General features: G+C 39.2%; 1 protein-coding gene across 1 annotated transcript in view; it reads right to left on the reverse strand.

Annotated features, from left to right (window-relative positions):
• Positions 1-11,241, reverse strand: part of Sec24AB (Protein transport protein Sec24AB) — a 126,209-nt gene extending 114,968 nt beyond the window's left edge. Inside the window, exon 1 of the mRNA XM_083111214.1 lies at positions 11,026-11,241. The gene's annotated coding sequence lies outside the window, so the exon portion shown is untranslated. The remainder of the gene's footprint in view (positions 1-11,025) is intronic.
• Between the last annotated feature and the right edge of the window lie 16,440 nt (positions 11,242-27,681).

Below are 27,681 nucleotides of genomic sequence, written 5' to 3' on the forward strand. Positions count from 1 at the left end.
CGGCATTTTGAACCTAACTGTCCAAGTCCCATGAATTTCCGTCGCCTACAGCCGGAGTTATCGCTTCTTCTAGAAACACGGGGAATTTTCGTCTCAATACACACACACACACACACACAGCACAATAACCCTTTCATTTTCCTTCCGTCTGTTTTATCGTTGCCACCGTGTTGACGTCGCTGAGTTGTTATGTCTTCGAAAAATCTAAGGCTGTTAAATTCGGCTGAATATACACAATGACCCTTCATTGTCGTGGGCGTTCACGAACATTGCGAGTCTGAGTCAGTTTTTGTTCAGCGGTTTCGTAGCAAGGGTGGTGTAAAATTATTTTACTCGTTCGCCAGGAAGAACAGTTGTGTCTTGTGAGAGTATTCAATACAGCCCTTATTGCCGCCCCACGTGGCGGAGTGGTTAACACATCGCGCTACGATGCCAGGGGTCCCGGGTTTGAATCCCGGCCTGGACATGACTGTTTGTGAGTGTCCATTCATCATATCATCAGCCATCCCCATCTTCGCAAATTAGCCAAAAGTGGTACAGAAGGCGAAGTAAAATAAAGCATTATCTTACTTCGCTTTTCTGCCACTTTTTGGCTAATCGCGAAGATCAGGATGAGTGATTATGTGATGAAATTAGTGTTGTCCACGGGACGAGACGGGACAGGCTTTTAAAAATTCGAGACGAGACGAGATTGACCATGTGTCATGAGACAAACTAATATTTTCGAGACGAGACAGCATTTCCACGAGACGAGACAGGCCAAAGTCTCGTCTCGTGGGCAACACTGGATGAAATTGATGAAGAGACACTTACAAAATACAAACACCTATGCCCAGGCCAGGATTGGAACCCGGTACCCCTGGCGTCATAGCGCGCTGTGTACAGCCCTTATGTTCGACTGTTGTGCAATAGTGTGTGTTCCGTGAGTGTTAAGTATTTAATAATGTCGCTCTCGGAAGATAGCACCAGTAGTACAGCCACCAAGGAAAAAATAATACGTTCACAAGACACAAATCTTATGTTTAAAGTGTATTCTTACTTCAAAGAAATGGCGTCGAGAGAAGTGTGTACTGAAACAGTGTTTTCTCAGAGTCCTAAACTTACGGAAAAGTATGTGGTGTAGTGTGCATACGGTGTCGCGTATTATAAATCAGGGCAAAAAAATATATATACCACAGAAATCGGCGAACTCCTATTTAACCGGCGCTCTATTTCATAACATTAGTAATGGCCAGTGGCGTATGCTGGTTTTAACTAGTGGGTAATCTCCGACACTTGATTCATCCACCCACTCCTGAAGTCTCCCTGCAAATTTACCTCAACATCCATACAGGATTTATGAATATATGTGTGAAAAATTTTACCTTATTGTTGCGACCACTGTCGAATAATTGTTGTGATTGCACTTGCAGTTAATCTACGTTTAGAATTTCAAATGATAAAACAAGAGAATATAATAAATCTATAAGAAAAAACCTGTAACAAAGAATATGAAAGGAATGCGGTAGTGAAATAAAAACCCTCAATATTAATTTAAGTGTAAAATTCAAGTTACCCCAGTACCCAGTCACTCGTGCATTCCCGATTTTTGTTTTTATACACGGAAGTTTAAGTTCAAGATCTATGGTACAAGAGATGCTACTGACCTACCTACATTAACTATTTGAAATTTCTCCGGAAAAGATCCCGTTCCAAATATTTTCGCACGCAAATATTGTATTATATCCATTCATTGCCTTTAACTTCAGTGAACACAGCACTAGCACAAATACTAAAAAACTAACAGCTAAACAAATATTAAATTCTCGAATCGCTACAACACGCATTCAATTCCCTGCGCCAATCTTCTATTGTGGTTCCTTCCTGCTTGACACAGAATTAAATTCCCTATGAATGTTGAAAAATTCCCTTTCCCAGCTTTATATTCCCTGCGATGCGCGAGGCTCTATAAGTTGGAATCATTGCGTTTTTTGTTTATATATTTTACATTCAAACATCTTTTATCATTATGATCATTGTTAATCTAAAGAGGGGGGAAAAGCAACTTAAATTACCTAATATATGTGTACATATATATATATATATATATATATATATATATATATATATATATATATATATATATATATATATATATATATATATATATATAATTTATTTCTGATAGCCACCCAGCGTCGAATAACATGGGTACCTGGGGGAAACCCTGGGGGGTAAAGGCGGTCAGGGGCGTGATGCTGATCACATCACCCCTACTCATGACCGGATCAAGAAAGTGTGGGGCGTTACCCCCACACCCCCTATACGCCTTCATGGCGTGGTGCTAAGCACAGGGGAACACTTTACCTTTTTTTTTAGCTTTCCCTTTTAAAAATTATTCATTTCTGTGAAAGAAGTACTCTCACTGGTTTTGAAGGCTACAAAGAAAGTAATCACGCATTTTAAAATACAAAAATGAAAAAAGTAAGCATATAAATAGTTTAATTACTTCATTAATCGATTGATTAAACTGTTATTTGACGTCGCTTTTCTGCCACTTTTGGCTAATCACTACGAGTGATGATATGACATTGATGAAGGGACATTTGCAAAGAACACCCATGCCTAGACCGGTATTCGAACCCTGGAGCTCTGGTGTCGTAGGGAGCTGTGCTAACACTCCGCAATGGAGGTCGGTGTAATAGTTTTTTTTTCCTTTGACAATATCTGTTGAAATAGCAGAGATCAGGAAGACAGAAGCAAACGTAAAATGAGAATTTTCATAGAATTGGTTCGCAAATGTTGTTCAGATTTCTCTGTTTCTCGTGCATTTTCAGATGTATTTTCTCTTCTTTCCTTTTCAGTACGTAATTTGTGAACCCAAAACCTGTTTCCTGATAAATTTCCCTGTCGTAAACAACACAGCTCCTATGATACAAAGGCCATCGGGGAAGAGTGGCAGAAGAGGGTGCCAGCCAAGGGAACGGCAAAGGCTCTGGGGTGGAGAGTGCGACCGATGGACTCTTTCCAGAAGGAGCTTACCCTTGCCACGGAATAACCGCGCCTGAGAAGCAGTGTTTCCTTCCCCTCCCGTCAAGGGTTTTAAAGGGAGCCGGTGGAATCTCACCCTGACGTCACCAGATTCCACCAGCTGGAGAAAAAGCCTCACGGACATTCCGCGGCAAACGGTTGAAAACATTCGCGCGCTGGAAGCAAAGAAATATGTGATTCAAAGATTGGTTCGGAAGAATATTGCGAAGAAATAAAAAACAACTTTTAAAAAAATTATAGCCGGGTCATCTCCGATTACCTAGGTGACCCAGAGTATACGCCGCTGGTAATGGCGCGGGGTGTTCTGTACACCCCCCTGGAAATGTTACTTTAATTGACTTGCATTATGTTTTTACAATGTGTATTTTATTTTAACATAACTTTCAAACAATTACAATGAAATTTTACTAAAGTAGTTTATTAAAGTGTGTTTACAATATTTATTTTAACATTTACTAATTATTCTCTATTCGTTCACCGAAAAAATATATTTAGAGGACATTATAGGCTTATATAATTACAGAACATAAACAAACTCATTCTTTTTTTTTCATTTTTACTGCACTATGCATGTAACAATAATTTGGGAAAGTACATTCATTGACGTTACTGTGGCATTTTATTTTATTTTATTTTGTTTCTGAGTCTTTAGCGTTATAGCAGTCATCACAAATCGTAACCATATGACTAAGACACATGTTTCTCAGGCAACGCTTGCAGAAACACTTTGTTTTGACATCTTTCTATTTTATCGCAGCTTATTGTTGGCACGCCTGTTAGCTTATAATGCTTTTAACTCATTGTTGTTCATTCACATTTGTCGTAGTAGGCCATTTCAGAAAGAACGTTATTTATAAAATGTGTCACAAAATACTTATGTAACGTTAGTACTGGCGCGGTGTGTTAGGAACACCCAGGTCTTAAATACTGTAATTACTAAACAGTGGCAATAGTGATAAAATTGATTCTAGATTAGTTGTTAAGATAAGATTCAAATAGGAAGGTAACGAAAATTATAGCTAGTTAGTGAAATTTACTCAGCTTGGAGAGTAAGGTTTTAACATGTGGGGTGTTCACAACACTAAAGGGTTTTAAATTTCCTGGTAAACATGCTAGAATACAGAAACGAGAGTGATGATGATGACCTTGCAGTTCCTCTACAATAAATACCTTCAAACTTCTTTCAGGTACGAATTTCTCTTATACATGCTGCAGTGATATGATATTATAATCCTGTGTAGAAATATTCACTATATTATTTCACTGTACTCAAATATAATGTGCATGCATTACATATAAGAAAGAAGCTGAATATTGGACATAGCTAATTCTCTGTGTTTCCCTTCCTCTAGCAGTTGGTTTGGCAACAGTGCAACAGCACTGGCTGCGTACTAGCTGAACTTATGTTCCTTCTAAAACCGTACGCCGTTTCTTTTATATAGGTCTAAAATATATAATATATATTGTAGGGGGAGCCTCACGATGTTATTAGTCCATGTCCGTCACATACATAAATTAGGCCATATTTTCAAGTGTACTATTGCACGGGTAGGATAGCGAAAAACAGTAGCAGTAAATTATTTCTACTAAAGTGCGCCCTGTTTAATATATAGTTTGATTAGTGGCGAAGCGTTCCCGATGGCATAGTGGTAACGCCATCGCCTTGTAACCAAGGGGTCCATGGTCCCATGCAGGCACAAAGTGGTTCGGATTCCATCTTTGAACTGTAGGCCTAGTCTCGATTAGCCTATTTGTGCATATAGTGGACTTTAAAAACTTAAACCAACAATTAGTGTGTAAAGTAACACACACTTATGCATTATTTAACAATGTCGTCGATTCTACTTTACTTTAGAGTGTAGACCTGATCAATCTATTACATCCTAAAAACAAACGTAGCCAGAACTGTTTTATTTCATTTTATAGAACCTCGAAGTTACAGGAAAATACGTTATTTATGTTATTTTGCCAAAATTAAGTAATTGCAATAACGTTAAATAACATGCGCTATTATTACCACATTTTGTATGCCGAAAGTATTTTAGTATTTGACAAAATTTAGCAACAGTATTTGTCGCACAGGTATAAACGTTTTTTACGTATACAAGATGGTATGGTGGATGCATGAGGTATCATGAAATAAATCACGCTTTCTGACTACGTGCACGTAATAAAATATATGGACAATCACGTTGTGACGTTACATTCGTGAGAAATGATAATGGCAAGAAGTGCAAGATCTCTATCGTTGCGTGTTCCAATCAATCGTTCAACACGTGAAAATTCATGAGCTACAAAAGTCTTGTTAACTGCAAGGTGCTGCCACCTATGAATTGACAGTTGATTGATTTATTTCGATAGAATTTACACCCATCGCTTTACAATCCTTAGGGAAACATATTACATGTTTGAATAAACACAAGTGAACGTTGTCATTAATTATATGATTTACTTTAGTGGATTATATTTCATCCTGTAGAGACAGCTATGCATAAATATAGTCAATAATAATATCATCATCTTCGCGATTAGAAAAAACTGACAGAAATGCGAAGTATACTAAAGCAAATCAAAATTGTTAAAAATAAATCATGAAATAAGATCTTTATAGTCAACTTTGCAATGCGACAAGAAAAAAGAAATAGAAGTAAATCAATATTCAAAATCAGAGGTCGGTAGCAGCGCGCTACTTGTACTGTAGCTAGCTACACAATTTGTATCTTTATCTGGAGGAGCGGTGCTACATTTTGAAAATTGTAGCTGCAGCTTCGCTGAAAAAGTCTTGCAGCTTGTAGAAAAAATTTCGCTACTGCTATATTTCTTCTCTCTATTTTGAGGTATATTTTGTGTGTGGTAATAACGTTTAGTGATAGTTTTTTCATTAGTCAAAAGACAATAAATATTTCCATGCGCGACATGTAGCTATACTGTGTTCCTTAGCAAAATGCATAACGTCTTTACCTCGTTCTCATTTCGTTGTTAATCAATGGTCACGATTGCCACTAGTATTTCTAGTTTAAAATACTGCCTTCCTATTAAAAATGAAAATATTATTCGTAATTAAAATATTTTGATATATAAACATAAGTAATCCTACCATATTATATTTATGTACCACAGCTGTAATCATTAATTTGGGTAACATTATAATTGTAATTAAGAGATATAAAATTTGAGTTGATATGCCACTTGTAATTCTCCAAAACTAGTAAAAACAAGTCATAGATGGTAACACTGCTATCAAAGTAGATCGACTGAGGGTATCATGATAATAAGTAATGGAACCTACTAGTATTACTTAAACACAATTGTTAAGGGCTTATTTTGAAGTTTTTTTTCTTTTTCCTTCTCTTTTTTTCTTTTCTTTTAACCTTTAGTCGGCCAATGGTCCTCCACGGGACCATCGAATATGTAGGCCTAGTCCGCCGATGGTCCCGACCATCGAGCTGATTAAAAAAATGCATGTGCTTTTAGGACCTTCATACTTGTATGTGAGGTTGTAAACGCTGACAGATGTTTAGATAAAACTTTGAAATGTCATGTGGAAGAAAACCCATCCACCCAGGACCCTCCTTCCCCCTCCCCCGACTCCAAAGTTACGTATTGAAGCTGGCGCGAATTTTAAATTCGTACACTTATTTGACAAAAAATGTTATAACTCGTACACTATTTGACCAATCTACTTCGGGTAACTTTTGTTTTGCAGCTAGAACATCAGGGCATGCAACCGTGCAAAAATCAAAACGTTGGGTGGACCGCATCCCCCAACTTTCAATGAAAAGATCATATAAATGGAAAGTTTGCCCCCTCTTCCCCCGCTATTTTGGGAAGGGGAGGCAAACTTTAGCCTTATTTGCAAAGAATGGTCCTTTCTCAACCGAATGAAAGTCATTTCATGTTCCTGTGTGCATTACATTATAGAATATGTGAAAAATCTCCCCATTTTTATGATTTTTTCATTGAAAGTTGGGAGCCGCGGTCCCGCCAACCCCTCTTATTGGCTTTGGCGTTTTGATTTCTGCACGGTTGCATGCCCTGACGTTTTATCTGCAAAACAAAAGTTTCCCGAAGTAGATTGGTCAAATAGTCTACTAGTTATAACATTTTTTGTCAAATAAATGTAAGAATTTAAAATTCGCTCCAAAAGACCTCGGCGAAACCGAAAAAAATTTATAACTCGTAGACTATTTGACCAATCTATTCGGGTAACTTTTTTTGCAGCTAAAACTTCAGGGCATGCAACCGTGCAGAAATCAAAACGCCAAAACGAATAAGAGAGTTTGGGTGGGCCGCGGCCCCCAACTTTCAATGTAAAAATCATAAAAATGGAGAGTTTGCCCCTCTTCCCCCGCTATTTTGGGAAGGGGAGGCAAACTTTAGCCTTATTTTCAAAGAATGGTCCTTTCTCAACCGAATGAAAGTCATTTCATGTTCCTGTGTGTATTACATTATCGAATATGTGAAAAAAAACCTCCCCATTTTTATGATTTTTTCATTGAAAGTTGGGGGCCGCGGACCACCCAACCCCTCTTATTGGCTTTGGCGTTTTGATTTCTGCACGGTTGCATGCCCTGATGTTCTAGCTGCAAAACAAAAGTTACCCGAAGTAGATTGGTCAAAGTCTACGAGTTATAATTTTTTTTGTCAAATAAGTGCACGAATTTAAAATTCGCGCCAAAGGCCTCGGCGAAACCGGGGTTACTTTCTGACGACCCCCTCGGCAGAGTAACAAAAGTAGTGGTGTAGCGAGTAGCGTGCAGGAAGCTATTTTTTTGGCAAGCTGTTTCTGTAGCGATTCTTTGGAAGAGTAGCTGTAGCTGCTTTTAAAATTTAGCGTTATGGTCACTGCTGAAAATTCATTCGCTGACCTTCTAGCCGAAGTGCTTATCACATTACATCTGTCTACTATGCCAGGGGTCCCGGGTTCGAATCCCGGCCAGGACGGGCTTTGTGAAGTTTCATCCTATCATAAATCACCCTCATCTTTGCGATTAGCCCAAAATGGCAGAGGAGCGAAGTAAAAATCAACCAATCAATCAATCAAATTCAAATTCACTCACTAACCAAAGCTTTTGGTTGGGTTATGGGTTGTCAGCGCTTGAACTTCCGACGCCCAACTGGCGAAACGAATTTTCCAGGCTATACAAACCCCTGTGTTGGTGAAAAGTAAACGATAAAAAAATGATTGTAAAGTATTGCCGTGAACGTAAATTGAACAGTCTCGATTGTAACATTGCAATGCATAACAATAGATTATCTCTGATGCAAATGGGTCGCCACCAGGACGGTGAGTCTATTGTAAAACAGACATAGCCAATCAGCCTACACCAGAAATTTCCAGAACATTCAAATGCACAATAAAATATAGAAAAATATAGATAGATATGGAGAATAAGGGAAGGCACAGACGAAAGGTATGTAGAAAGGAAGAGAAGGAAGAAAGAGAGAAGGAAAATATAGAAACAATAAGCAAGCAAGTAAGAATTTTTAAGTAAGAATTTTTAAGTAAGATAAAAAAGTGACAGAGAAACATAATAAGAAAGAAAGAGATAGAGGGAGGGAGAGAGCGAGAGAGAGAAAATGGATAGAATAATGGAATGTAAGAGAAAGAGAGAGAATAAGAAAGTTAAAGAAACAGAGGAAGAAAAAGAGATAAATGGAGACAGGAAAAGAAGAAGAAGGAGGAGAGAGAGAGAGAGAGAGAGAGAGAAAGTAAGAGAAAGGAAAATAAAAAAAGAAATAGAGAGAGAAGCACCACAGAATTGTTTCGTCCACTCGTCGAAGCCATGATCAGGACCGTAAAAAGGCATGGGGAGCCGGAGCAGTACCCTGGGATGCCTTACAGAAGCCAATAAATGCGCATTGAATATTTTTCAAGTATTGAACACTGTTTTAAAGAGATTGCGAATTTTGGACGCTCGAATTCTGCTGGTTTCGCCTTTCATCTATACAGTTCTTTTAGTAATATGTGTTAGGAAGAGAGTAAGTTCTCCCCTGTTTATCCATTCAAGGTGAAATAATACATTAGTTACCCTCCTTGTCACCTATTACTAGGTTATGCGTACTCTAATTTTTAGTGGGAATCATGATGACAGGGGTAATTTTTTATGAGAAGACGAGGGGAAAAAATCAATTCAAAGCTCGCGTTGATATAAATAAGGAAGTTATCCTCGAACATTAATCAATCAATATATTTTTGAGCTGATTGGTGGAGTGTGATAAACTAATAATTCATCTTATTTTTCATGTCACGTTGGAATTTGAGTCGATATAACCTGTTGATTGATTATACCTCGCGATGTTTAAAATACTTTTCTTGTTTGAAAGCCGTAAACATGATAGTCGATAACTTTGGCGCAACACAAAATTGTTACGTCACGACTTTTTTTTTGCTTATTGTGTATTGTTTATGTGTATTGTAAATCTAAGTCTGTGCATTTCTCTCACTCCCCCATCTTTGCGTACGTATGTATGTGTTTGAGTGTGTGTGTGCGTGTGTGTTACATAAATACACTGTATGTGCAGAACAGAATTATGCAGGGCATGTCGTAGTTGCATTAATGTCAAATTCCAATGTATGCACAGAAATGTGTTTTACTTGGAACTGAACCCACCCAGCATGATTAACAAAAGTGGCTACCCTGAAGGCAAAAATTAAATAATATAATTTTATTATAAAGACATTAAATATTACAATAAAATAAATAATCTCGTTCAGCACGAAGTATGAGGAACTGGAGTGATTGTTAATAAATAGGTTGCTCCACTACATTAAATAGTTGTTTTCTTTATAAGACAGTGTACTAAAGTGACTGGAGCTACACTTTAAAATAGGTCCGAAGCACTATGTGCCTTCACCATAATATGAATCCAATCACCACGCTGATGGTGTGCTGTGAGGAAGAAAAGTAGGAATTTGAATCAGTAGTGGTGGCCAAACGTTTTGGTGTGGGTGGGCCACTGGATGGCTGTCAAAGATTTAGATGGGCCACATCTCCAAAAATAAACTTATAGTAATCAATCATTATCTATGCACTTTCATTTCATTTTTATCGCCAAATTTGCCAATGCCACTTTCACAGATTGTGCCAGCGTGTATAAGACACCCTGATTTTGAATATATTAAAATATATTGGATCACTCTGGCTCACCCTTGGAGCCACCCTTGATTTGAACCAGCAAACCCTCCTAAAAACATTGCACTTCAATCACTGTTAATGGTATCAACGAGACGAGACGAGACTCGTCGATACTACAGTCTCTCCTCTAGTTACGAAGGATGTCTCATCCTCGATCAATTTCTAAACCCCTGTTGGCAATAGTTCCAATCTGGAAACATCTCTAGTGTCCATTGTATCTTGAAATCACATTTTTATTTCTAAATAAGTCACAAACTAGAGCAATTATAGTTTATTAAAGTATCGAACATGTCAAAACTCTAAGAAAATAAGTTAGGTCTTGTCTACCTCTTGGGGTATATATAATCCGTACCACCACCAACACTCTGCGCAACATTCCCATGAACGCCCACATCAGATTCCTCCAGGACACCACCGACCGACGTGGCGGAGTGGTTAGCACAGCGTACTATGACGAATCCCCGAAAGTGTCCCTTCATCAATTTTATCATATCATCACTCATCCTCATCTTCGCGATTAGTCAAAAGTGGCAGAAAATTAGTTAAATAAACTAAATTAATCAATCAATCTTCCAGAACACTATTTTTGTCTGGTTGGGACCCTACCTCAATCGCAGTTTTTTGGGGAGGAGGGGGGGAGGTTGCATAGATGAGCGAGTGCCAAACCATTAGGGTTTTGACACGACTTACGGATATTTTGTATGAAAATTTTCTCCTTGATAATGATCTTTAGATACCGCCAATAGAAACTTCATGTAGTTTTCTCTCAATGTAGCTAAATAAAAGCAGCAATGTCGTAAAAAAAATCCCAGCCAGTAATACTTTCAAACTGTTTGAAACTCACTTCGGTACTTACGTTTTCCAGCAGAGGTTTTAAACTTGTTCATGGATATCTTCAGTCTTGTAAATGCAAATCCTTTTTACTTTTTTTTATCCTTGGATTAACATCGTAGTGAACGATTGTCCGAAGCTTCAATTACGTTTTTGTAATCTCCTTTAATTAGCACAAGAAACACAACGGAAACAGAAACGAAGCACTACACTTTAGACTGATTTCACACAGTCCCTAACCTTGCCTTCGAGTTGCGAATGACAATTGCCGAGATAGATCCGGACGCCAGCTGGGGATTCGTAATTCAGCACGCGGAATCCAACTCATCAAGAACTTTGAACTCCTTTATCTGGGACGTGGCTTAGAATGGAGCATTGCAAGCTTTTTTCTTTCTCTAATCATAATAATTTTAGGTTCGTTATCATTCACTTCTCTTTTTTTTATTCTATGAAGGACTTTTTGTTTTGCAGTTTCTTTTTGAAACATTAAACTTTCGTCAAAATTGACAGGACAACGGTTGATAACAACATCAATTTTAATCTAGTTTATATCTGTCTTTTTCATTGCTACTACGCCAATCTTTCTGATAAGTTTGTTGTATGTATTAAAGAAAGTTATGGTTTCGAGTCCCGACTAGAATTTTGATTGATTGATTACTTTATGCACAGTAAGGCAAATCGGGACTGGACCTACAGTTTAAAGTGGGATCTGAACCACTATGTGCCTCCACCGGGTATCGAACCCGGAACCCCAACTAGAATTTGTATTATTGCGTGAATAAGCAGAGAGAGAAAGCGAGAAAGAAACATTTTTAAAATGAAAATGACATTACTGTTTTGCTCTATTGGCGCAACAAATTTGATTTTCCAATAGACACTACCGGATGTTTTCAGGTTATGGTTGCCATGTGCCCATGTGCAGGGACTGCGCTACAGGAGGGGCTAGGTGGCGGTTGAGGCCCCCCAAAACTGACTTCGCCCCCCCCCCCCCTTGTGGCCTCCCCAGATTTTCATAGTACGGTAGACGCATTTCGACAGAATATTAGAAACACTAGAAGTTTTCTTACTTAATATTTTCCATTATATAATTTCCATTTGGCCAATCATGACGCCAAACTTACTACTAAATTGACATGATACTCTGCTGCCTGCCTTGGTAGGTATTCAGCGATTATGAGATTGTTCTTTGGTTGGAGGTTCAAACTGTGTCGAAAAATATGTGTATATACAGCTAAATGTGCTAAATGTGCCCCTATAAATCTAATCACTATTTTTAGGAATAGATCTAACAGGTGAAAAAAAATGAATGAGTAGAAGATCGGTCAATATCTAAAGAACCGCAAAGTTCATTTCTGTTTGTTAGTTCCTCATTCGAGTGTCGCCAACATGAGTGTTAGCAATGTTCTCTCATTCGTGTCATAGTTTTATATGTATCCTTATCGTTGGAAATGTCTGAGACAGAGAAATACTACGTTAAGGAATCAACCTATTCCTTAAATGCTAAGAATTGGAAATATTAAAAGTGAGCTCCTCAACCCAGCAGTCTAGCTGTAAGACTGTAACAAAGTGGTCCTGGATTCGATTCCTGGTGGAGGCACATTTCATTAAATCAGGGCTCTAAATGGAAACTTTCACAAAACTGAACACTTTACTTTCATCAGGGGTGCCCACAGGGGGGGGGGGATTATGGAGCAGGTTGCACCGTCGAATTTTTTGGGGGGGGGGGATTTTTTACCTTCAAATAGTATAAAATTAAACATTTACTTATCGAAGGGATGGGGTGGGAGAAATATCCACCTCCAAAATATTAGGCCCTATTTTACACGTGGGTTCTGGGGGGGATTCTGAATTAAACGTTGGGGGGGACAGTATCCAACTCTAAGTCTTAGATTATGGTTGGTATTTTAGTTGGAGGGGGATTGAGCATTAAATTAAAGGGGGTATCCAATTCTTGGGTATTACTATTGTCTTAGACTGTTGGGAAATTCTTGTGTGGAGACAGAATTATTTTTTTGTAGGAGACAATATCCACTCTTCAATATCAACAGTAAGTCTAAAATTGGCTTGGAAATTATGGTGGTAGGATTGAGTATTAAATTTAAAGGGGGAAATAGAAAGCTTTTGATAAAGTGTTAAATCTTACGTTGTCAAGGAATTTTTGTAGTGGATAGAGAGTTCGAACATTAAATTTTGAAGACTGTATTTAGCGGCGTTTAGACCCCGAACGTGTGAAAAGAGAAGCTGGAAAAGACTAATTAATTATCTCTGGATCCTAAGAAAGTATTGACACCCCATTAAAGTAATATTCTTGAAAGCCTGATAAGAGATAGATGTAATAAATTTTTTGCTCTCTTCGCTCGCAATGTTATGTTGCAAGGTTGAGTGTTTCTTTGGCGCTTTGCTGATGTGAATGTGAAGTTTTATACTATAGGTGCATTACAAGACGTAAGCGATATTCTAGATATTCATTAATACCATTGCTTGATAATAAGCACCCCTAGCTGGAACCCCTCCAAATTTTATTTCTGGATACGCCCCTGGCTACGAGGCAGAAAGGAAACTCAAAATAAGAATCCTTGAGCGGCTGCTTGCAATGGTTGAAAGGTTCAAAATTGCCTTTCACTTTTTAAGCTTGTCTTATTGCAATGTGTTATGTGCATACCCATCAACAGCTGGATGTGAAAGAACATTTTTTTTTTTAGTTTGCGGTAAATCAAGTGTTACCTTCATGGTCGGATTGGTAACTAGAAGTTAAGTGCTTTATCTGTTCTCTCAAATGTAACAGTTTTTTAGCAAAATAGTCCTGGACACTATTTTTATGCGATGGAAAAATTTTCGATTCTGACTCCCCTCCATTTCCGAAAGTTAGGTTCCATTTACCCCCATGTTAGCTCCCGAGAATTTGAAAAATAAATCTGAACCCCCCCAGGGTGGGAAATCATTTAAGACTGGTGGGGGGATATCTTAATCTACAACCCCCCCACAAACATACATATAAATTATACAATGTACATATTTATAATGTTATTAAAAGTAAAAATACATTACTAAATTAGTAATTAAAAATAGTATTATTATTAATTACACACAACGAAATAAATTTGTTACTTTTATGTATATCAGATATTATGATATAGCAAACTACTTCCTTTACTAACTGGTTAAAGATGTTAATAAATTATGAAATAGTTGAAGTGGTTTTATTAAGTGTAAGTTTTTATTTAGTTTTTGCTTTATGTTAATATAAATCAATTAGATTTCATAGTTATTATTGTTTTTCATTGATTTACTTTTATTGTGCATATTGATGAAGATTTGTTAATGATCTCTTGAGAGAGAAAAAGCATTGAACAGTCACAATTACACTAATTTGTGTAGCTTTTCGATATTAATTTTAGTACAGTATATTTGAAATTAAAAATAATTGCTTATCTTTTGTTTGTTGTAACAAAACTCTCCCCCCCCCGGAATTTTTTGGTGGGGGAATTTTTGAGGCCAAGATTGTTGGTGGGGGAAATCCCCCCAGGATTTCACACCCTGCCCCCCCCCCCCGCACTTATATCAGGCTGGCGCCGTCACTCGCTGTGTGGCCACACCGTTCCGATGCATTACGGTAATACGTGTTGTGTGAAAACCACTCTTTACAAAATACGTTTATCTTCCGTTCGATCTCCATAAAAGACAGAGAAAGCTAAAGATGGCGCGATTTGACGTCCTTAGGTTATTTTCTTTAAGGCTACGTGAAAGGAATGAGGTGTACGCCAACAGTCAATCACCGGTGAACTCAGAGAACACATTCGACATATCATTGGCGCGATTGGGTCTCAATTATATTAAATGACATCAGAAATGTATGGACGAAGAGTGACATCATGCCAACGGACCTGCAGTGATTATTTGTCCAATACGGACTTTCATATCTAATTGCAATCAGTTTTGTTAAATAAAGACATTCGCAGTTTTCTTCTTTAAGTATGTTTTCACGTACAGCTTGTCGTGTCGCTTTGGTTCTGAAGGTTGCATTTTATACTGAGGATTCGTTTCCAAGCGTTTTGCGAGTCTCCTGTCACTTGTCGGTTGTCGCTTTGGTCTGAAAGCTCCCTTAAGTAGTGAACTTTCGATCTCATCATGGAGGTTACCGGGTCCGAGTCGCTGCCGTTGACCGTCTTCAAAATATCGTTCATCTTGTCGCCTCAGTCTGTTGGTATCGCATACACGGTGAATGCTTGCTCATAAACTGAAGGGGTTCGCATAGCTTGTCACTTCGACGAGAAACTCCCGTGTCGTTTGTCGCTTCAGTCTGAAATCTACATAAAAAAGTCGCGCGTGAAGTTCCCCAATTATTTTAGGAAACCAGGCAACGGGTGGCTTACCAACCTTTTCTCCGTATGAAATCTGATTGCTACTCGGAGCAGCAATTAGTCCCAGTTTATCCTAGTTGCCTCGGTGTAAAGCTATCTTTAATCTGGACGAGTAGGTGGATAGAAATGTCATACATGTACCGTTTACGAATGTGTTATTTGGTATTCAGCAGATAATTATGAAACAGAATAAGGTTTTCGTGCTATCCAAGGAGTGTTATGTAAGGAAGATGACGGGATTTGTATTTCGCAAACTAACTAGGACGATTCACAATTTTATTCATTCTCTCACGAGAAGATTTTGCATTGTCTGTCTTGTTTGAAATGTGAAGCTACAGTTACATTGTTTAGAGTCCTGAAACCTTTGTATTGCTAACATAAACAGCTTTGTGGCGTCAATGAAAGCACCGAGACGTGTCAAGAGAAGAGGTATTTCCCCCTCTGTTCTCTTAAACCGTCCATGAGCATGACATTGCTGTATCCTATCACTCTGGGCAAAAGCCAGTTTTCTGCTAATACAAAATACAATGCAAAAGGAAAAAAAAAGAATGTTATTTCCGGAGAACTTGTGGGCCCTCTGTGCTTATCGCCAGATGTTTATTGTTCCTTAATAGCAGCAAAGAGCGATAACCTCCCAGATGATAAGGTTGTAAACAAGAGAAGACTTGGACAGTGGGAACTTTAAAACTTGGCGTGAGTTGTTGTTTTTACTAAATTACTTTCAGAATACGGATAGGTATAGTTACTTTTGCATCTATTCGTTTTCTATCATATATTTTATGCCGGCCTCTGTGACGGAGTGGTTTAGCATAGCGTGCTAGAACGCCAGGGGTCCCGGGTTCGAATCTCGGCCTGGGCATTGGTGTTCTTTGTGAGTGTCCCTTCATCATATAATCATTCATCATCTTCGCGACCCTCATTTTATTTTAAGCGCACAGAAACCGTACGTAAGCCAGCATCAGAAATGTAGATGTAATGCAAACGTGGATGTATGCATGATTAAAATAGCATGTTACTAGTTTTTAATGCTGCGAAATGATGTTCAAACAATTACAGCCATTATTAATTTTGATCCTATTGTTGAAGAAGAATAGTATTTGCTAGGGTGACCATACGTTCCGTTTTTACCGGGACAGTCCCATTTCAGAGGTGTGACCCCGGTTGTCCCGTCCATTTTATTAAAAAGCCACTATTTGTCGCAGTTTATAAAAGTCTAGGACTTATCTTGAAAACCAAATATTTCATCCTGAAAAAATATGTTTTATTGTTGTATTGTGTATGTGCCGTTATTTGTAGAATAAGTATGTAGTTTCTTTGCGGAATTGCAACAAGAATCTTAAGTGCCTGCGACTTAACTAAAACTCAAAAGAAAAATCTAGAGTTGTGTGTCTGATATGTAGGGGAAGGTTTTCGGCGAGATTTATAAACGATTGATGAAGAATAAGATTGGTTCTTCTGATAAATACTTCTGGCATTACTCAACTTCAGCGAAGGACTAATATTATAGGTTGATCAGAAAGGACAGAAGTGCTACGTAAATCATATTTAATTTATTATTTATGATATATCATTTATGCGATGCATCCTTTAATAAATAGTAACAATACATTAATAATAACAATAATTTTACAATTAGGCTTTACCGATTTTTCAGATCGATCGATCTCCTTGGGATGTCCCGTTTTTGGGTCAAAATACAGTAAGGTTGTTCGCTTTATATCCGACCATTTTTGACGGGTACTCACCTTAAGAGATACCGCGCCGCCACCACCGATCATGTTCTATTGGATCCCAGCATTGTGGACTATCGCCCGGCATCGCAGTTTCCATTGCAGCAAGCTCCGGCGCAGGACAGGCATGGGAATTCTGTCCCACTCCTCCCTGCAAGCTTTCCATAGAACATCCCGGGTGCAGGGGCGGCGATGTTGAAGACGTCGTTTCCACAGTCCAAATGCGCAAAAATCCATTGGTCTTCAAACGGAATGGCACGAATTCCTAATTCCTCTGCCATTTCCTGATAAAAAACGTAGTGATGTTCTGGCGGTATGACTCGAAGTCTTGTCCATATGGATCATCATCTGGTTCGCGTCCATTCCATACAATTGTGGGATGTCTCTCCGATAGATAGGTGTCAGAATGGAGTCTTGGAAGTATCTGGCATTCACCTTCACGTTTTTGTTCACCTTGCGTATCATCAACTTACCCTCATACCCGAATCCCGTCACAACCATAAAGCCACGTGGGAAACTTTCCCTGCACTGATGAACAAAGTTGCTGCGCCCCTTGCCGTCAATGTCAAGGTATGTGATCGCCAGAATGTGACCACCAGCAGTGAGATGGACATATGATTCATCCATTGTGACAACTTTCTTCCATTTGGAACCCGCCAGGTACTTTTCATACAGTTTCCTGCAGTTCGTCTTACGTTCGGCAATGTGACGCGGTAGAAGGTGGTGTACACGGGCCTTCCGCACACACTTCAACCTGCGAATTGTTTTGTTCACAGTTGACGGTGCGAGGTGAAATCTGTGGGCCATATCACGTTGAGTCAGGGGATTTTCTTGGCACGCCAATCGACGGATCCCTCTTAGCACTACGGGTGACACTTTGCTTGCATCCCTTCTCCTGGTGGTTTTCGTGGGTGAATGTTTCGCAAGGAAAGCCTGTTGTGTGTAATGGGCCACAATAGCTTTCGCAGTAGTCACCCCGAGTGTTAACCCATTCTCCCGACACTGTTTCACAATGCGTACGTATGAAAACTTAGCATGGAAAAGGGCCATTACGTAACCCTCCCAATACCGGTTGATTTTCGGCGCCATTTGATAACATTCACTACCAACACTCACGCACCTACAAGGTCAGACACAACACTGCTCCCGCCAGCAGACCCATAGTTCCAGCATGATACGCCAGGTGGCAGCACCGAATCGAAAATGGTCGGATATAAAGCGAACAACCTCTGTATTATGGTCACCCTAGTATTTGCTAGTGTTAAAATTCTTTCCATGGCAACACGTGGAGTTGGGAAACGATAATGTTACAACACATAAAAATAACAGCATTCGGACAAGGAGCTTTAATTTAAGAATTTAATGGTCCTTGACTTCCGTGGTTTGCATGTTAAATACTATACTAGATGCTGTGATTAATGGAAGAACTATAACAGTAAGTACACATTCTATCGTTCCCAGACCAAGTGGAATATGCTGTAGATACTTCGACTTAGATAATTATTAAATGACTATATTCGCATACTACACACATGGCCCTAAGTCCGTACCCATTCATATATCTTATGTATCTAGTGTATAGACTTTTCTGTGTGTTGTTGGGCATAATATTAAATATTATGCGATGCCATGTTCTGTGAGACATTTTGCGCAACATAGCAGGGTTCCCATCCATATGTTATTATGTTATGTTATTCAATTATGCATGTACGTTTTGGTTTCAACAAGATGGGGCTCCGGCTCATTATGCCCTCTGTCTGTGTGTGTGCGTGAATATCTCAATGACAAATGGATAGGTCGTGGTTCTGAAATATCCCCGGCGCCTATGAAATGGTCCGCAAGAAGTCCGGACTTGACAACGTGTGATAAGAACTCTCTTTGGGGATACATATAGGACATTGTGTCGAAAAAGGACATTATGTTGCGAAAAATGTCTCGCAGGACATGGCGTTGTAATAAGTGCATTCGCGGCCCCCAAAATGACGTATCTTTCATACCCAGGCACAGGGCCAGACGTCATTATGGGTACGAGAAACCGGTCGTGACTTTTTACTTACGGTCCAGGTTTATTTAGTTCGGTACTGAGACGGTCGTTTATTGTCGTACTACTGCGAGGCGGAGATAAATACCTAGAAATGTTACACTTTTATGGTTTACCTTAGATATGTAGACTCGAACAATAATAACACACTAATAGAATTATACCAGATACCTGAAAAACATCAAATGATAACACTGACGAACGGTAAAAATATGAATATATTGTATCAACAAAAAAATATTTGGAATCAACAAACAGTTTACATCGCCTCCTCAATCACTCTCTCTCATTCTCTCTCTCATTCATTACACCTGAGGAATATCACATGTGATTATACATACAAATCATGGATCAAATCAATATACCATTTCCTTTTTGTTTGAACCTTTACGTGAATTTAGGTCATTAGTCTGCCAGCTCCTGTGCTCTTTTAAATCAAATATGCGCCAGCCCTCGGAAAGCAATTATCTAAAACAATTGGATCGGCGTAGTTAAACCTTTCGTTCGAATGAACGTACGCATCAAATCGTAAGCACGACATTTACCAAGTTTCTCGGACGGAGGTAATACACACAAGCCTCTCTCGTCCATTGAGAACAGATACACCATTACATAGTGATGCGAAACTTAATCGGCTCCAGCTGCCGGAATACACAAACAGGGTGGCGACAGACCTGGAAAACCTGGAAAACCGGGAAAAGTCAGGGAATTTGAGGTGTCAAAAAAAGTCAGGGAAATATCAGGGAATTTCGTTTTCATTGACTTCGAACACTCTTTTGACTAAAATTGTTATAACTCGGGCACTATGGGAGCAATCTAGTTCGGATAAGTTTTGTTTTGCAGCTAGAACATTAGCGCATGCAACGGTGTACAATTTAGAACACAGGACCAAGGAAGGGAGGCTTGGGGGCACGTCCCCCGAATTTCAATGGGAAAAACAAAAATCTGGAGTTTGCCCCTCTTCTCCCGCTATTTTGGGGAGAAGGCGCGAACTTTAGTATTCTTTTAAAAGAATGGACACTTCTCAAGAGAATGAAACATGTTTTATGTTCTTGGGTGCCATACAAGTTGAATAATAAGCCAAAATGTGAAACTGTTTTTTACGAAAAATAGGTAATTTTTCATTTTCGGAGGAAAATTGTTATAACTCGGGCACTAAGGGAGAAATCCACTTCGGATATGTTTTGTTTTGCAGATAAAACATCATAGCATGCAACCGTGTACAATTCAGAAAGCCGAACCGAGGAAGGGGGTTTGGGGGGTGCGACCCCCGAATTTCAATGGAAAAAACAAAAATCTGGAGTTTGCTACATTCTTTTCAAAGAATGGACATTGCTCAAGAGAATAAAACATTTTTCATGTTCTTGGTGCCATACAAGTTGAATAATAAGCCAAATGTGAAACTGTTTTTTACGAAAAATAGGTAATTTGCATTTTTGGAGGAAAATTGTTATAACGTGGGCACTATGAGAGCAATCTACTTCAGATAAGTTTTATTTTGCAGCTAAAACATCAGAGCATGCAACCGTGTACAATTCAGAACGTCGAACCGAGGAAAGGGGGTTTGGGGGGAGCGACTACCGAATTTCAATGAAAAAAAAACATAATGATCTGGAGTTTACCCCCTCTTCTCCCGCTATTTGGGAAGAAGGCACGAACTTTAGTATTCTTTTCAAAGAATAGACATTTCTCAAGAGAATGAGACATGTTTAATGTTCTTTGGTGCCATACAAGTTGAATAATATGCGAAAATGTGATATTTTTTTTTACGAAAAATAGGTAATTTGCATGTTTGGAAGAAAATTGTTATAACTCGGGTACTATGGGAGCAATCTACTTCGGATAAGTTTTGGTTTGCAGCTAAAACATCATAGCATGCAACCGTGTACAATTGAGAACACCGAACCGAGGAAGAGGGGTTTGGGGGCGCGACCACCGAATTTCAATGAAAAAAACAACATAAAAATCTGGAGTTTACCTTTTCTTCTCGTGCTATTTTGGGGAGAAGGCGCAAACCTTAGTATTCTCTTCAAAGAATGGACGTTTCCAAAGAGATTGAAACATGTTTCATGTTCCTGGGTGCCATACAAGTTGAATAATGAGCCAAAATGTGAAACTCTGTTCAGAAATGTGGCATGGATATGTTGCGGAGAGGGGGGGAGTTTGGTCATCAATATGAATTTCCGAGGCTTGCTCCAGACCTGTGTCAGGTTTCTACCCGAACATAAGAGTATGAAGGTCCAAAAAACACATTCATTTCGTAATCAGCACCATAATACCATATGGTATCATCGGGCCAGTACGACCTTACTCTGATGATACCATATGGTTGGTATCATCGGAGGAGTAAAGGTTAAGCCTCTAAATATTACGTGGAAAATGCATTGAATTATCATTTTTTCTTGTCCGTATGGGAGTAGTAAGGGGACTTGTCAACAGATGGAAGGGATAAGAGCGGGTGGCGCCGTCCAATAGTTGTCGGACGTCGTAGTAAGGCATTTTGTTGGGCAAACTGAAGGAACAAGGAAACAAATAGGTTCCATTGATACATACGGTTTTTGTCGAATATCGCCACCCGACAAAGTATCTCACTAAAACATGCGACAGAAATTGCATGGACTGCAACATCGAACAAAAATCGCATGCATAAACAAGAAGAGCTTTAGACTGCAAATATGCTGCTGGAATTTTATTACTCTTCTGGCTCACTTGAATGTAGCAGTGCTTACGAAGGCTTTCTTTTATCATCCTGACCTATTTCTGGTTTCGCACAAGTTAACATAAGTTTACAATGACATTTCAATATTCTTAGATATGAAGAAGAATCCAACCAAACGGGATATAGTGTATATTGAATACTATCACGAAAAAGTGAAACATAAATCTGCATTGGTGAACGTTATATAAATTGGCAAGTGCATGCATGCTCCCAACCTCAAATTTACTGCAACACTAGTATTGCAATGAAATTAACGCCACTCTCTGTCCTGTCTGTTTGATCTCGTGAGAGATGGTCTTAAATCTCTCACCGAGTGAAGTTAATGTCCAATATTATGAAATAAAATACTAATAATAAATACGTAAATATTTTAATATCATATTTACTCGAATCTTCAATCATAACAGCAAATCACTTCCTTCAAGAATTGACTTTTCTCTGCAGCCCTGCCAAATTTTCACTTTCCATCTATCGATTTATACGAGGGGTGGCCAGAAAGTAATTTCCAATTAGTAGGTACATTGATTTTTCGCAAACGCCAAAACCGTGAAAAATGGTAATTGCTGCGAAATTATGTTTAGGAATGTGCAGCGATGTCGGGACACATTTTTCGCCCGTTCGAAATATCGAAATAATGCGAATTTGGCAAAAAAAATGCGAATTGTTAACGTTTTTAGCGATTTTTTTAAAAGAAATGTCCTAAAACAATGAAAAATTCCATGAAATCCAACATCCTTGTTTTTTCTAGGCCATGTTTGTGTACATAGAACATGCAAGTTTTCCAACATTTTACTCAAGAGTAACTATAGAGTAATACGTACGTGGAATAATTCCGATAGCCACATTAAATAATTTATTTCCCACGATTTTTTCAACTTCTATAAAAACCATTTGCATCACAGAGCAAAGTGGCAGGGTTCTAACAGGAGATCGAGTGCGTATCTACCGTCACACGGGAGCCACATCTTCCTATTTGTCGCATCTGACTACTATGCGAGAGACCTCGGGTCGATCCCCTGCGGGGGAGAACCGGGATGTTTTCCACCTATTCAAACTGCTCCGGCGCCCACCCAGCATCATATGAAGCTGGTACCTTGAGGAAACTTTGAGGGATAAAGGTAGCCAGGAGTGTGGTGCTGATCACATCACCCCCACCTTCAGCCGTGATCAAGAAAGTGTGGGGCCCTAACTCCACACCAAAATTCCAATATCTAAAATCCTTACCTTAAAATTAATAAAGGGGTATGGAAAATAACTTTCCCAAAATAACTTTCAAGATATCAAACTCTCGCGAAGAGGCGTAAGCCATGTGACTTACAATTTGAAACAGTAGTTTAAAACACAATGAAGGTATAATTTCAGATATTTGCCAGGAAATGCGCTAAAATGAAAATGTAATTTTGGGAAAAATAACACCGTATAGCAAAAAATAAAAAATAAGAAAATACACCAATTTGAAAAAAAATAACAAAATAACAAGGTCCCTACCGATTAGGCATAAATAAAACAAGAATATCAGTTGTAATTTATTGCGTTAGTAACAGTGAGTCCTAACCTAATTTTCGGCATAATCATCACCATTGTTCTGGCATGTGTCGTTGCATGGCACTAAATTTTGTATGCCCATGGTTTATGTGTCTGACAGCAAAGACTGGTACTCTCTCTACCGCAATGTAGCTGTCAAATCCTTGCCCTGCCAGAAACCTCTTCAGTTATACAAAGAGATGAAAGTCTGTACATTGAAGGCCAGGGCTGTACAGGGAGTGGTCTAAGATCTCTCACCTGAAGTGATGCAAAGGGCCCGTGTGTACTCAGCTGTTTGGGGTTGTGCACATTCGATTGGTCTTCAAAGAAGAATTGTCTGCACCATCGTCTGACCATACTATCACTCACGACGTTCGATCTGCAAACCTCACACGATTGCTGGTGGCTCTGTGCCAAATTCTGAGCGTGCAATGTAAGCTACATCGCAGTCGGTGGGAGACTTTATGAGAGCTGCAATCTTTAACCTAGAACTGTCCTAAACCGGCTGCATTGCAACTGTACCAGATTACAGCTACATGCCACTTCTTCCTGCCTGCATGTGTGTGTGTGTCGCTCACCGACCACTAGTGCTGCGTATAGGCACCATTGGAGCTTTTTTCAGGAAGCCCCTCATATATGAACTTTCAGAAGCTTTTATTATTAGAGTGTTCCTGTTTTAATGTGTTGGTTAGCTAAATCAGGTACCTATACAATGCAATTCTATATACCCTTTTCGTCAGCATTAATGGTATAACTGCATGTTGTCAGTTTCACAGCACTTCACTTGGATATACTGTACTGAAGCGGAAATCCCATTGATAATGTAAGGAAATATGACACTTTCTTTTGTTCGATTCAGTTATTTCACTTATATGCAAGAGTTAAGTTGTTTGCTTTACAGAGAAGAGAGAAGTAGCTTTATGCATTGAAAAATGAGTCCGCACTCATGGTTTTTGCAAGCAGAGGGTTCCAAACCTCAGTGTAAATATCAACATATAATACCGAGAATGTATAAGGAGACTGATAAATTACAAATTGTATTTCTTAATCAATCACTCTTCACTCTTATCTCATTTAGTCGTAACTTTAAAAATAATCAAGTATTTTATTTTAAACTTACTGCGTATGACAAAATTCCATAATCCTTCCTTAGCTTGTGAATTGTAATAATTTTCCAAATTCACTATTTTGCAGTTTGAATTCAAATCATATAGAATAGAGAAATTAAGTCAATTTAATAGAAGATAATATTGGTACCTAGCAAAACCATACGTGGATCAGTATGAGTTTATTATTTCCATTTGCAAAAACATCGATTTAGTTTAGTTTGTAATTGTCAGGGAAAAATGTAAATTTTGTCCTGGAAAACCTGGAAAAGTCAGGGAATTTTATTTCTGCTTGTTTGTAGCCACCCTGACAAATCAACCGTCGGCGCGAGTAAAAATTACAACAAAAACCACTATGCAATAAAGAATACTACACTCGCACGACCTTGAAATTTAAATGCGCTTTCCACAAATAAAAAGACTAATCGGTCAACTATTGACAAGCTAAATGACGCGAGGGGGCGGTCGTTACACAAAAATGGAGCACACTTTGACAATTTACACGAAGAATTAACGTTATGTAATGGAGCTTCCAACTCTGAATGCAGACAATCAAATTATTACATATGAACATGAAATGATCTTTTATATAACATTATTAAAAAATATCAGACACGGAAGTTAGGTTCGGGGTTCCTGAGTCACTTTGCAAATCAGTGAGACTTCGGCTTTTACGGTACGGCGTTGATACAAACAATACATGCTTACATAGACTATCTAAAGAATACTCTACCAGACTCTGCTACATCGTGTAATCGTTCATCTTTCCTGGATGCGGGAATTTGCACAAGGTTCCTTTGCGGCGAAAATGTTCTTCGAGGTCGAACGCGGCGAAGGATGATTGCCACGATATTGGGCACTTTCACTTTTATGGAACGTCGCGTGTCTCTCTTCTCACAAGCGTCGGCTGTACGTTCTCACGCGTCGGTCCGGACTCTCTCTTGTGTCGGGCATCAATCAAAAGTCGTCCTGGAATCATCTCTCTCCCTCTCTCATTAAGCGTCTGTCGGGCGTTGCTCTGGAGTCACCTTCTCTCTCTCTCTCTGGTAACGGGCTTCTGTTGGACGTCAGACAGAAAACGTCTTCCTGGGCGTCGGGCAATGGTTGGCTTCGCAGCGTTGCGTGTCGTTCGCGTCGGTTTTGGCGTTGGCTTTCATCGTTGCAGGCGTCGGGGAAAGCGACGGCCTCCTTTCTCTATCTTTTTTAGCCGGCCATCCTTATGGTAGTCCACGCTTGGTAAAAAACAAACCACCGCGAAATGCTTCACAGAATAAAGCGCACACTGGTAAACTCACTATCGGTAACTCGCTCACGGTACTCAAGAAAAACAAATTCCACGGAGACAAAACAATAGTCACGCGAGAGTGTAGCGCGGAGATGCTCTCTCTACAAGATCGGTATAAAACTGTGTGTTGAACTCAAAGTCCTGCAGATTTATACCAGATTCAAAATTGTACGTAGAAAAACACGTTAGAGTGGCTTGGCTTGGGTTTCCGAAGAGATGGAAATGACCCCGGTCCATTGTCTCGAAATGCGGTCACAAGGCGTGTCCTCAGTTCTTGCTTGCTTGTCCTCCAGCTGATTATCCTGGTCATCCATGAAAAGTAGTTTTGGCCTCCCGCGGCGACTTCTCGGTCGGTCCCGACGAAAATAAGTCCATCCTTTCTCCGTGACGACCCGCTTTGGTGCAAATATGCTGTGTACTTTGCCGCATTGGCAGTTCGGCTGTCACTCAGAAAAACCCGTCTCCCAACTCCCGACGTCTGGCTCGGATACAAAATTTGTCACATAATAAACCAAACCTCACACTTAACATTTAAACATATTATGAATCGATAAACAAAAATGATTAATATCGAACGGTGTTTTTTCACATGTCACTGGATACCGTGACAGCGTCGCATAATATTATGCAGCGAGAATGAAGGACAGCACATAGATACACTGGACACATAAAATATTTGAATGGGTAGGGACTTTCGGGCTACCCTGTACATACCCCCATCCCCCACACACGAGGTATATACAATGTGAATGCGCATAGCCCTTAGGCCTATTGTTTGTGAGAAGCCGATATTCATATTTGGACTGGTGAAATATGTAGTGGTTCGCTTTATTATTTATCTTTCTACCTATTTAAGTGACAGAGTTAGAAAATGCCTACAGAACAGACGGACAGATGGTCACGGTTATACTTGCTCAAAGCAGCAATTACTCCCTTAAAAATGGGTTTGCAATATAATATCTCTCTAAAAAATGTTTTGAAGTTCTGGAACGAAAAAACAAGCGCTTTCAAAAATTTATCAGGTAATAGGTCCTGTCACATGAGATTGACTGATTTGGTGTTTTAAATCCATTTTATGCACAGTAAGGCTAAATGGGACTGGACCTACAGTGTAAAAGGGATCCGAACCACTATGTGCATCCACCGGGTATCGAACCCGGGGCCCCTTGATTACGATACCACTGCGCCATCGGGGAGGCCCCATCCTCTCACATAGAAGAAAGGATGGGACTGAGAATTAATTTCTGGTATAACAACTGTCGCCTAGAGTCTTGGTAGAAGTTTGAATTGCCCATAGTTCTGTTATATTAGTATCTTGAGTCTGGACTTGGGACAAATGCAAATACGACCCAATATCTGGAATGTTAAGAGAGATTCAGGAAGTTTTTGCTCGAGTTTTCGATAAGATAGTTGGTTGATTGGTTGATTTGGTGTTTTAAGTCCACTTTATGCACAGTAAGGCTAATCGGGACTGGACCTACAGTTTAAAGTGGGATCCGAACCACTATGTGCCTCCACCGGGTATCGAACCCGGGACCCCTTGATTACAAGGCGACGACGCTACCACTGCGCCATCGGGGAGGCCCTCGAGAAGATAGGAAAATGTATCATTTTATACGAGTGATATAATTAATCTAATTAATGCATTATTGAAATTAATTTATGAATATAAATATAATTATTCGGTACAGTTAGTTAAGAGGTTCAGTAAATTTCCATTTGGAATTCAACTCGTCGAGAGTACACACCTTTCGATTCAGGAAATAATAAATTTGAGTATCGAGTTGTTTCAGGTAATATTACCAATCTGACATTCAATTCAGCAATATGAGCAGATTCAGTGCAAGAACCATCGATTAAAATCTCACCTTTACATAAATATTAAAGGTGTGTAGAATTGTCACCATAAATAATA

This window comes from Lepisma saccharinum, chromosome 1, assembly GCF_977018435.1.
Source record: "Lepisma saccharinum chromosome 1, izLepSacc3.1, whole genome shotgun sequence".
Taxonomy (NCBI): domain Eukaryota; kingdom Metazoa; phylum Arthropoda; class Insecta; order Zygentoma; family Lepismatidae; genus Lepisma; species Lepisma saccharinum.